Source organism: Stegodyphus dumicola, chromosome 6 (genome assembly GCF_044657685.1).
Source record: "Stegodyphus dumicola isolate Sdum_Otavi_A_Nest chromosome 6, ASM4465768v1".
NCBI lineage: Eukaryota > Metazoa > Arthropoda > Arachnida > Araneae > Eresidae > Stegodyphus > Stegodyphus dumicola.
The window spans coordinates 121,195,873-121,207,312 of record NC_140773.1 but is presented as its reverse complement, the minus strand read 5'-3'; the positions used below and the strand labels follow the sequence as shown (position 1 = coordinate 121,207,312).

Below are 11,440 nucleotides of genomic sequence, written 5' to 3'. Positions count from 1 at the left end.
TGTTTAATAAATAAGCTTTACAAATAAGTCAAATTTGTTTTGCTTCTAACTCTTACTTTGCTTGATTTTGCATTATCCTTAATTTATGGACATGAGTGTAAATAAAGGTACTTGAGATTACAAAAAACCCTCGTATTTAAACTATGCACACTATATCTTTATGCATAGGCCAATCTTTGCTTCAACTATCAAACTTGTACAACACAATAAACATGTCATATAGTTCTGGTGAAATGGTGTGGAAATAAATCAGAGTACTTAGAAAATTCAAAAAACACTTATATATCAACTATTCACGATAAAAATTTATGCGCAGGCCTAAAATTGCACCAAACGTTCCAAGTAAATGAAACAAAGTAAAAACTGCATCCGTGCAAGTGGTATAAAAGTAAATCCGAGTGCTTAAGAAATACAAAAAAGAACTCGTGTGTTAAAAGTACGGTAGAATATTAGCGTTCAAGCAAATCAAGATATGCAGATTCAATGCATATTTAATTCATGAATAACTTTGTGAAAGCGTTTTTAAGGTAGAAAATATTGCTCAGTAGGCTCTTTTAGTACTAATAGTACTTTCAGAAACTAAAAGCCTATTCAAAACAACAGTTTAGATGCATTTCAGAAGTTTCATGTGCAATAAATTCTAAGCACACACACCGTTCGCCGAATTGTTTATGCAAATCAATTCAATGTTAAATAATACAAAAAAGCAGAATACATGCCAAAGCACATCCAGATAAGTGAAATGCACGGCTTAGGAATAAAAAATATTCGCTTTAAACACAACCCATGCAAACAAATCCATCCACGTTAGGCATAAAAAGCTCCAGAGACGTTAGAATTCTCGTCGAACTCAAGATGTGAATTTTAACATAACTCACTTCCTAAACAGCACCTGAGCTCTTATTACTTTATTGCACAAACTTTATTGCACAAACTTTATTGCACAAAATCAAAAACAATGAATATAGTCACAAATTGAAGAGTTTAAGAAAATACACACTCCACGCTTTCAGCCATGCTCAGAGAACCCAGATTTAACTTTTACACAAACCTATGCAAGGTGTTTTCTCCTTCCTTCGCGCATGCAGTTAAAAGCATACTCAGCGCGTATTCGAGAGGATCAGAGGCTCGACGAGGGCACAGCACGTTTTTCACGTTTCCTGCATCAAAAATTCTAATGACTCTGCAAGTGTGGCCGGAATTAAAATGAGGTGGACTATATTTCCTCACCACCATGATTTAACGACTGGTCCCATAATTCATAGTCGCTGTTTAAAAGGGGAAATATAAAAGGTATTTTCGACCTCTTTTCCGCAGCATGCCTTCGGGGTGTAAGTAGAATCGTACTCGAAGCCTATTCGAGAGGTCCAGGGTTTGAGTCCTCTCGGGGGCATTGTTCATTTTTCATGTCTCCTACTTCACAAAATAGTCTAATAACTCTACACACCAATAAACCGGTAAATTTTACGATGTGTAGTTTCTCACACCAGCATTTAAAAATCTGCGATCGTTGCTACATTTTCTCAGTATATTATTCAAAAAAAGCTAAATAACTATTTATCTGACTATTTTCTTGGACATTTTCTGTCTCGTAGTACCCGAAATTGTACTGAACATATAATCTTTATCGGAAAACATTTATTTATCGGAAACAACCGCCATCCAGTTTCGCTGTGATTCGATTTGATGTTAAAATTGAAACAATATAGTTTTATGATGAGGAGATGAGATTTAACCAAACGCCCGGATTCAAATCCCGGAATAGGCATAGTTTTAACTCTTCATCCCTTTGCAGGAGGCAACAGCGGCCGTCTATTAGGTGCCTCTACCATAAAATGGCTACCACATTTGGCCTCAGTAATGGCCAATGTCGAATAGACAAGTCCCCGCCATTAGATTAAAAAAAATTATCTATGCGATTTCCCGAATTTTCTACTACACTTTTATTTTGTTTTCCTAATTTAAAGATTTTTTACTAGACAGTAACATGCGTGTGTGTAAAATAATGTGAATTAATTTATAATAAAAAAGAACAATTTATTCAACCTAAATAGATTTTCCACCTAGCATTCCCATTATCGCTTCGCATTGGTGTATGCGCACTTAGTGTTCAGCTCTGGTTGCTAGTGTTTTAACTGTTTTGAATCACTGCTTTGTTAAATATGGTAAATAAACTGTATCTTGAGTTCCCTCTCTTTTGCGTATACAGCCGTTTAAAACTGTTTCTTTGAAACAATTAACCAAAGATATTGCTTTCTTACTGAGATATGGACAGTTCTATAAAAATAATAGCAATCCAAGGAAATATGTTTCAAAAGGAATGTAAAACAACTATGCATCTTAATAATGATATTGATAATTTTGTTGCTCTACAAGTTTTATTTTTGAGCAACGTTTTCCGAAATGATAACGATTTGGATATCCAAGCAGAGAAAGAAATAAAATTCTGCTAAGAATTCTGTGATTATTGCTAAGAATTAAACAATCGTAATAGCTTAAAAATCAAAGTAACACTCGATTTCTAAATAATAATAGTAACAAATTTCAGACAGAAAGAATATAATTTTTACTCTGATGAAACTAAATAAGTTCAATAATCATAATGGAAAATTAACTAAAAGGCATTAGATATGATGCAATGAATAGAAAAATTAATAAATAAATCTGCAGCACCACTGAGTTAACAATCCAAATTTGAGAAAGCATCTAACAATAAATATAAAAACTTCAACTAAAAAATAGCAACTTAAATTAACCTAAAATCAACAAAATATTAAATGGAGATTTAAATAATGGAAAATTAGCTATGCTTTTTAAGAATTTTGTCAAACGTAATGTACGTAATAAAATGACAACATTTGATTTATAGTACAAAATTAATTTTAACCCATGGAGATTTAATTTGCGATGACATCGGATGTTATGCAATGTCACGAAACTAAGAGATCAAGAAAAATCTCGTGGATTCTGACCTTACGAATTAACTTATCTTTGAGCGCTTTTTCTACTAATTAGCTCAATAATTTCTGGCAACACTAGCAGTAGGGAAAAATTACTTTCGTCTCCTTATTTCTTCATAATGAAACTTCATATGAGTTACACGGCCCGTGACAAGAGATGGTTAACTATTGCAAAAATCAAAAGAAATTAACTATAGATATTTAAAAACTAATAATTTTGAGTCATTTTCGATACTTCGTGGCTCGTTTGTATTTCCATCTTACGCGTCAGCTTAAATATTCATTATGATGGCTATAAGTTTCTCACATTTGAAAAGTAATTGAATGTTCTCAGATCTTTGATACTTATAGATATTAAAGACAGTCATCCTTTCACAGCTCAAACGTAAAAGAGCCGTCGTCTATTATTAAAATATAATCAATATTTTACAATTGTGAAAGTGCTGAAGCACACATTCATTTTATTTAACTTTTTCTATGAGATTACTAGAAAAACAAACTAGTCAAGATTTCAAAATGGTTGGTTCGTATGACAAAAGTAATGAATTATTTCTAGCAAAGATTACGTTATAAAGAAATAGAAATAATAGAAACTAAAAATAATGCAAGAATATTTGAATTTTATTAGAATAAGTAGAAAATAAAAGAATGTTCAAATATTTAGAAAATGTGTCGAATAAAATTGTGGAAAGTTTGTTGTTATAATTTCAACATTGTTTTTATAAAGATCGAAAATCTGGCATTTATACTTATTCTATCATTTAAAAATTTGATACCCACCTTTAATTAATAATACATTATTCCAGAAAAACGTTAGAACAACTTAACTTTGAAGTTCTTTGAAGACTCCGTGAAAAATGTTCATTTTAAAAAATGTTACTACAGACAGCGTACACTTCCATTTTAGAATCTCTTCCATACTGAGTGATTTTTTTAGTTTTGCTTTCAATATGATTCGCATCTTAGAAGAAATAACGTAAACTATATTCGCCTTCTTATAAATACAAGCATACCAGCAAATATTATTTTATACCAAGCAATAAAGTAAACTTTCTGGATGATTCATTATCATTAGTAAGTTTGCGCTATTAATATAACTGAAAAGACAAATGCCTGGTCACAGCTGAATGCCATTGTTCTCATGCATTATTAATCATAATGTGAAAAACTCCATCGAATTAAATGACAACACGCTACATTATTAGTTTCAGAGAAGAGGTAGACCGCTGAGAATATGAGTGAGTATGCCTCACGAGAAAAAAAAAGCAAAACAAAACAAAAACAGAGAAAAAATATTATTGTATATTGCCACCTAGGCGCGGTAGTAGTTAGAATGTATCTGTGACTACGCGCTTCTACTCCAGTTGCATTTAATAGCTGCTTCATTCATTTTCTGGGTGTGTATCGTTAAAGATTTCATCCCTGTGTTAATAGATATCTATTTGTGACGGTCACAAGAAGTAAGTGCTAGACTTTTTACAAATGTTTAGATAAATGTTCTTTGATGAGCAATCTTCTGTACGAGATAATATATTTTGTTTTCTAAAATTGTCTACCAGTTTTAGGTAAACAAGCTAAACAAGACCTCGAAGAGGAACGTTATTTTGAATGTAAATCGTAAAATCAACTATTTTTCTAAAATAGCGTTTCAAAACTGAGACGGCTTCGGGAACGTTTATTACTTCCTTCCGATCGCTTTATTTTGCGTGGTTTCAGCTCTCTGTTTTAAAATAATATTTTAACGAAATACTTCTATTTCGCAAAAATGCTTTTCTTTATAAACAAAGTATTTTTACATATATATATATTTTTTTTTAAATTTATGCTGCTTCTTTATCACTAACGTAGTAAGATAAACGAAGTATATTTTACTGTTATCTATATATCTACAAATAATATTACAATAATTCCATTCCTATTATCCTAGTTAATACTACATGAAGCACACAAGCAGTGATTTAAAATTTGCTTTTACCTTGCAAATAAATATATAAGGTCCTCTTGAACCGAAAATGTGACCTAGGAAAAAACGATTGACGGTAAGTCAAAATAAAATTAGTCAGTGAAATTTGTAAGTCGTAATCTATTTTTCCGATATATCAATCTCTGGGTTAAACATTTTCTGTTCTGTGTTATGCTTTTAAATACTTCAAGAAGGGCGGTTTGGTTTGGTTCGGTTTATTTAATTTAACTATAGAAAAGCACTAGAGCACCACATGTCTGCCTAAGTGGAAGGATGCTTTCGTAGAGGACTTTCTAGGGGAAATCAGCTCGTATACACGTTACACATAGAGGAAAACCACGAAAACGCTCATATACCCAGCCCGTTCACCGTGATTCAAACCCCGGATGAACTTTCAGTTTTCAGGGAATTCACCACTAGATCACTGAAGAGCCTGAAATTGCAGTTTCGAAAAGAAAAAAAGATGATAGTATAACCTGGGAAAATATTATGATTCTTTGAAATATGAACTGCAATACATCATGAAGTTTCATATCTCGATTCAGATACTATATTGCTGTAGCTAATGAGTTAGAGCTCAAAGGAGTAATTGCGGCGATTATTTAATTAACCCGAAAAAGAACGCCCAAAAACATTTCTATCCATCAGTTCAAATCGAGAATAGTTTTTATGCAAGAAATGAATGAAATTTGTAGTTATATCGATTGATTAGTTGTATATAGTTTAATGTTAGTTGAATTATTTTCTTATTCGACAACAATTTGCACCAATTTTATGATGTAAAAGGGAGCTATTTAATAAATACAAGTCTTTTTGACTTTACCTTTCGAGCCTGCGTTTAACTAAAAGTAACCATAGGAACTCAAATTGCTGATATAGAAAAATACAGTTGGATACAAAAAACAAAAACAAACAAAAAAAAAAAAAAACTGAAATATTTCAGATTTTAAATTACGTCCAAAGAGGCGTTTTTTAACATTTTGTGTGTTACCTTTATTTATTAAATATCATGCTCTTTGCACTTAAACCATAATATTTAGTTCAATAGGAATGCCGCAAAATAATTTTAAAATGAGCATATCTTTAGAATTTCCGATACACCGTTCGACGAGCTGGAGATAAAAAGGTTTTTTTCCCTCGTAGAGTGTTGCCATTACTCGCTTTTAAATCGTTGAGTTTGTTACTCAAAAATTCGTTAAAGTTTTACAAAATAAGAAATCGATAATAAAACAAACTTCAAATTTGCCCTTCCACATGCCCATATTCGCAGTAGGATTACGTCATTCAATATTCGATGGCTTTATGTACCGTTGTTTTATCACAGTGCGAGAAATATACTTACATTTATGCAGATTTTTCATTATTTAATTTCTTCAAATATAATGGGTGTCTTCCTGTTTGCGCGATTCCTGTTTGCACGGTTGTCAAAAACGTTCCTGTTTGCGCGAAATCATCAATCTTCATTACCCCCTTTCAAAGGGGTTTCATAATGGGGGATCGACTGGGCGTTGGCCTCTTCCGAAACGTAGGAAAGCAAAAATTTTTTAGATTTAAAAAAAAAGAATTTTTAAAAGAAATAATCGAAAGATATTTACGAAGTCTGAGTCTTTGTATATCTTTGCATAAATAAAGTACTGTATTTAAAAGGGAAGAGATGTTCAAACTCTGCGATGATTTTGGCAATGAACTAAAAGATCGTTTCCTAAAGTATAAACAATATTCTTCAGTGATTGTACATATTTATCATACTAATTTAAAATAATTATGTGTATATACCTGTTAGTAACTATTGACAGTAAATATAAATAGTTAAAGAGTATATTTTAAATCATTTATTTTTATATACACATCTGTATTTGTATATAATGAAATTGTTAATTATTATCAACTTATTTGATATTGTTTCATTATAAATGCTCTTTTTCTAAATCTCCTATTCATCTAGCTTCTTTTTTAAGAGAAACTGTACTTTGTGAGTCACTTTCAATTCCAACTGTAAATGCGATTCGCAATTTACTTTATTCGTATGGTGGCAATATTAAAAACTTCGGAATCACTGGTTCAACAGTTGTAACTGAAGAGTAAGTACAATCAGCTTCTTTAAGGCAAATATCAAACGAGTTTGTTTAGTTTACTCTGACGATGAATATTTAAAAAGTGGAGAATTCAGTATTTGTCGAATATTGCGATATTCTGATAATCCCTTAAAATTCGTGCTTTCGAAATCTCCGATAATCCCTTAAAATGCATGCTACGATTAGAAAATTTAATAAATTTGATTACAGTGTGACGTTATTAGGTTTAATAAATGCAGTGCCCTCCCCGAGTCTCGAACCCTGGACCTCTCGAATACACGCCCGAGTATGCTCCCAATTAATCACGAAGGCATGCGGAAAGGAGGCAGAAAGTACCTTATAACTAAAATTATCAATTTAATAACAGAGAAAATTCAACTTTCCTTCACACTTTTCCAGGCTTAGGACTGGCACTAAAAATACTGGCGTGTTTAAAAGTTGTGTGATGTTAGTCATTTTCCTTTTTTTAAAAAAAAATTATTATTAAATTATTTTTAGAGAAAATTTTCACATGTTTTAATCGAATTTTTGTAGATAAGAAAGAGGTAATAAACACTTTCTTATATTTTGTGATGCGTAAAATTCTTGCATTATACGTTGGATTCTTTCCTCTTTTTTGACCACACTTGTTTTCCTTCTTTTCCCTTCTAAATTTACATAACGACGATCTATAAAATAATCACTTTCTTTAGCTCCGTTTTTCAAACATTTTATCAGTTTTAGAGTTTTAGGATGGATTTTCCTAATAACAGAATTTAATTTATGATGCCCTACAATATTATTCAACAATATTATTTGTTCTGTGCAATTTTTCATTGCAGTTCCACATCTGTATACTTACGACGTCATTTTCAACCCACTGCTCAACAAAGTAATCATAAAATGCCTCTAATCTTGCATTACGAGGTGAACTTTCTCGTATGCACAGCCAACCATCATCGACACATTCCGCGGGTATGTATGCAAGGGACGAGCACATTCTGAGATGGGTTCTAATTTCTTCTTTATGCCTATATTCGTTAACAAGTCTTAAGTCTTGAATTTTTCTCCACAGACACTGATTTAAGTGGAAATTGCAACCTCTTATATTTAAGGAAAGAAAAGTATTTTTCAGCGAAATTATAACTGCAATTTCAAAATCCATCACAATTTCTTTAGGATTCCAATCAGAAATATGATTTTTAATTAAACGAAATAATCTCCTTAAGTCTGCTTTCGCTTATCGGGAAGTAAGCAAAACAACACAGGAACAACATTAATCTCGTTAGATGTACTTCCAATTTCAACATGGATAGTATGAATTTGAGAGAAAAGCTTTGAGCAACTTTTAAAAGTTCCATCCATAAATAAGGTTTTGCCGCTTTTCATTACTTCCCTCCCCTTCTTACTTGAAAACACCAAAATTCAGCTATCTTTTAAATAATCGAACAACAAGAAACTAAAGTTATCATCCATTGCTAATAATTCATTAGGAATTTCTAAATCTTCCATACATGTAGCTTCTCGATAGTATCCTTCGGCACTTTGCCTAGATTTGTATAGAGCTGTTTTAACACTTGAAAACTGCGGAATATTGGTTAAAATGTCAAAGCTTGATTGTATAGTTTTCCAACTTCTCATTGTAAATTTGAGAAAGTGGCACATTTTCTTCTTTCGCTCTCATTGTTGCTACAAATATTTGTCTTTTTACTAAAGAATGTGCTGTATCAGGTTGACATAAATAAATTTTTTCTTCTAAAACAACTTCTTGGTTTTAATGGAGCCTTTGCAGCTTTTAGTTTTTTCATTTAGGCAAATCCAATAAACTACATTTTCCTTATTTCTATTCAGAATTCGATATTGATAACCTTTATAAAGGGCTAAAGGCTTTTTCCTTTTAGTTTCAATTATCGCTAAAACATCCATACTGATTTAAATACGAAAAATAACAGCTAATACTAAAGATTTTAAAGTGGAATGAAACTAAAGATTTCGAGAGGAGCCTAAAATAAGACACATCTTATTTTAGGCTCCTCATTGATTTTATTTATGTCTTATTTTAGGCTCCTCATCCTGACATTGTTAACAGGCTTAGTTAACAATGTCAAGACGATGACTAACTTATTCACAAAGGAACTGCCCAGCTCTTCTTAATGACTCATCCTGACTTCTCCTGAGGAACTTTGGGGGGGGGAGGACTGTACTCCCCGATTTCGCGCAAACAGGAAGATTTTTTAAAAACGCGCAAACAGGAATCGCGGAAACAGACCTAAATCATATAATGCAGGACTCTAACATTTAATGGCAAGAGTTTGAAAAGTGAACCGACATTTATATGAGTCCTACGCAAAATGCCAAAACGAAAGTAATAGTCCTTCGGGACTAAAATCCCTTTGGACTAATAATTAGATGACAAAAATATGCTTTGCTATTTCTTTTACAATTTATAATCCTAAATATATATTGTCTTATTTATTGGACAAAGTTTCATAAATAAATAAATCTGCGCTATGTTTCTCTATTTTCTAAAACCTGGCTTTTCTCTTTCATATTTTATTGTGGGCATAACATAAAACAATTGTTCTTAAGTACATTTATTATAATAAGTATCTCGTTTAGAAATTGAACCTTAAAATCACTTTCAGAACATATTTTTTACTTCTTTTCGTACATGACTTCTTGCATTTTAGGTAGCAAATAATTTTAACTTTCTTTTCTGGTTACTGGGGATAATATAAGCTCTTTATTTACTTCATTTGCTGCCTTATTATTTACTGAAAAGTTTTTGCTCACTTTCAATGAATTTTTTCTGGTAAGAAGCAAAATAATCTATGAAGACAGAGAAGAGAAATCGTCAGAAGTGGCCAAACCTGGCGACCATTTGGCGACATTTTTGTTCGGTGCCTGTGTAACTGTAATTAGTACTGTAACTGTAATTGATCCCTACGTGTAACTGTAAGCGAATCTGGCCCTTATATGTAAATTTAACCGCATATGCCTTCCAGTAATTTCAAGAAATGGAAATGGAATTTTCATACTGGAAATATCTCGGCGACAGGAGAAAAACTATATAAGACCGGTGAGGACATCAGTTCTCAGTTTTTACTTCAGAACTGACTTCGGGGTATTGAGAGATATCCGTGAGAGCTTCACTCTTTGAATGTGATTTGCATTACGTTATGTTTAACGTTATTAGCAGTTTGATGCGATAACTACTAATTGTGCTCTGCTCTACTAAGAAGAGCTGTAAGAGTACTCTTATTGAAAGTTGCAGAGCTGTTAAGGTTTTCTTTTGAAAAAATAAATTTAATCAGGCCATCATTGGTTCAGTGTGCACTCAATCCATTACGAACCCATAAGCAAGCAACAGTGTTAATTACTTGTTTTCCTACTAACAATAAACTTGAAACATACTCTTATTAACCTATGCCTTCGAAATATTAACAACTAAAAAGATTTAAATTTTCTTAAATATTATTGAAAAACTGCTAAAATTAGTGTATGCCAGTTTGGTATAGGAAAATTACCTTCACTTCCCTAGAAGCAATACAGCACAAACCACGATATGTGATTCTGTCCATTATACGGTCTATCAGTTCCACAGGAAATGAGAGCCATTGGTCTTGCAAAGCAGTTGCAAGCGTGGCAAGGGTGCTCGATAGAATTCAGATCCAATGATCGAGCTGGCACTCCATGTGCTGAATTGTTTGCTGCTGAAGATTATCATCCACGATGCGAGCCCTGTACGGTCTAACGCTGTCGTCCTGTAGCAGGAAATCATCACCTATTACATACTATTACCCAGGTAGATGAATTCAGTTTTTTATTCTTATATGTTGGTAAAAATTGCATTTTTTGCTCTAAAAGTGATTGAATTATGTTGTTCTTATGTTTCGGTTAATGTTCTTATGACTTCAGTTAATCTGCATGCATTAGTTATAGAATTATCACCAGTTTAAAAGTTGTTTAATGGTACTAAGCTTAAAGAAGCCATTATTTGCTTACATTTGAAAATCTTAGTAGAATAGTGAATTAAGTCAGTTTCTGCACCAACTTCAGTGTCTTTTTGCCCAGTGGAACCGAAAGTAAAACTCTTAATTTTGTGCAGTAAAAATTCTATCTTCCTTCCCGCTGGCCAAATTGCTTGTTTTTGCGCAGAAACTCTAATCGTAAAAAGTTTTTTTAACTGTTTTTAACTAAATTTGGTGTTTCATGTTTTTCGATATTTTACAATTTTTAATGAAGATGTTTTCAGTTTTTATGTGTTTTTGCCTTGTCGCGAACTGAGAACTGGATTAATTGAATGAGAAATATATCTCTAATGAAATTCAAGGAAATAGGTTTGAATGAAATGCAGCCAAAAATGTGTATAATTTGATAGGCTGTTTAAGGAAGTCACGTGGTGTCCCCATCAGATTTTTTTTTGAAAACATTAAACAAAGAAAGTATTTTTCATTTGTCTA

At 32.2% G+C, this 11,440-nt stretch overlaps 1 protein-coding gene across 3 annotated transcripts in view; it reads left to right on the top strand.

Annotated features, from left to right (window-relative positions):
- Positions 1-4,284: 4,284 nt before the first annotated feature.
- LOC118202573 (bile acid-sensitive ion channel-like) overlaps positions 4,285-11,440 on the top strand; it is an 80,668-nt gene continuing 73,512 nt past the window's right edge. For all 3 annotated transcript variants that reach the window (XR_015041708.1, XM_085818870.1, XM_085818871.1), the window contains exon 1: positions 4,285-4,420. The gene's annotated coding sequence lies outside the window, so the exon portion shown is untranslated. The remainder of the gene's footprint in view (positions 4,421-11,440) is intronic.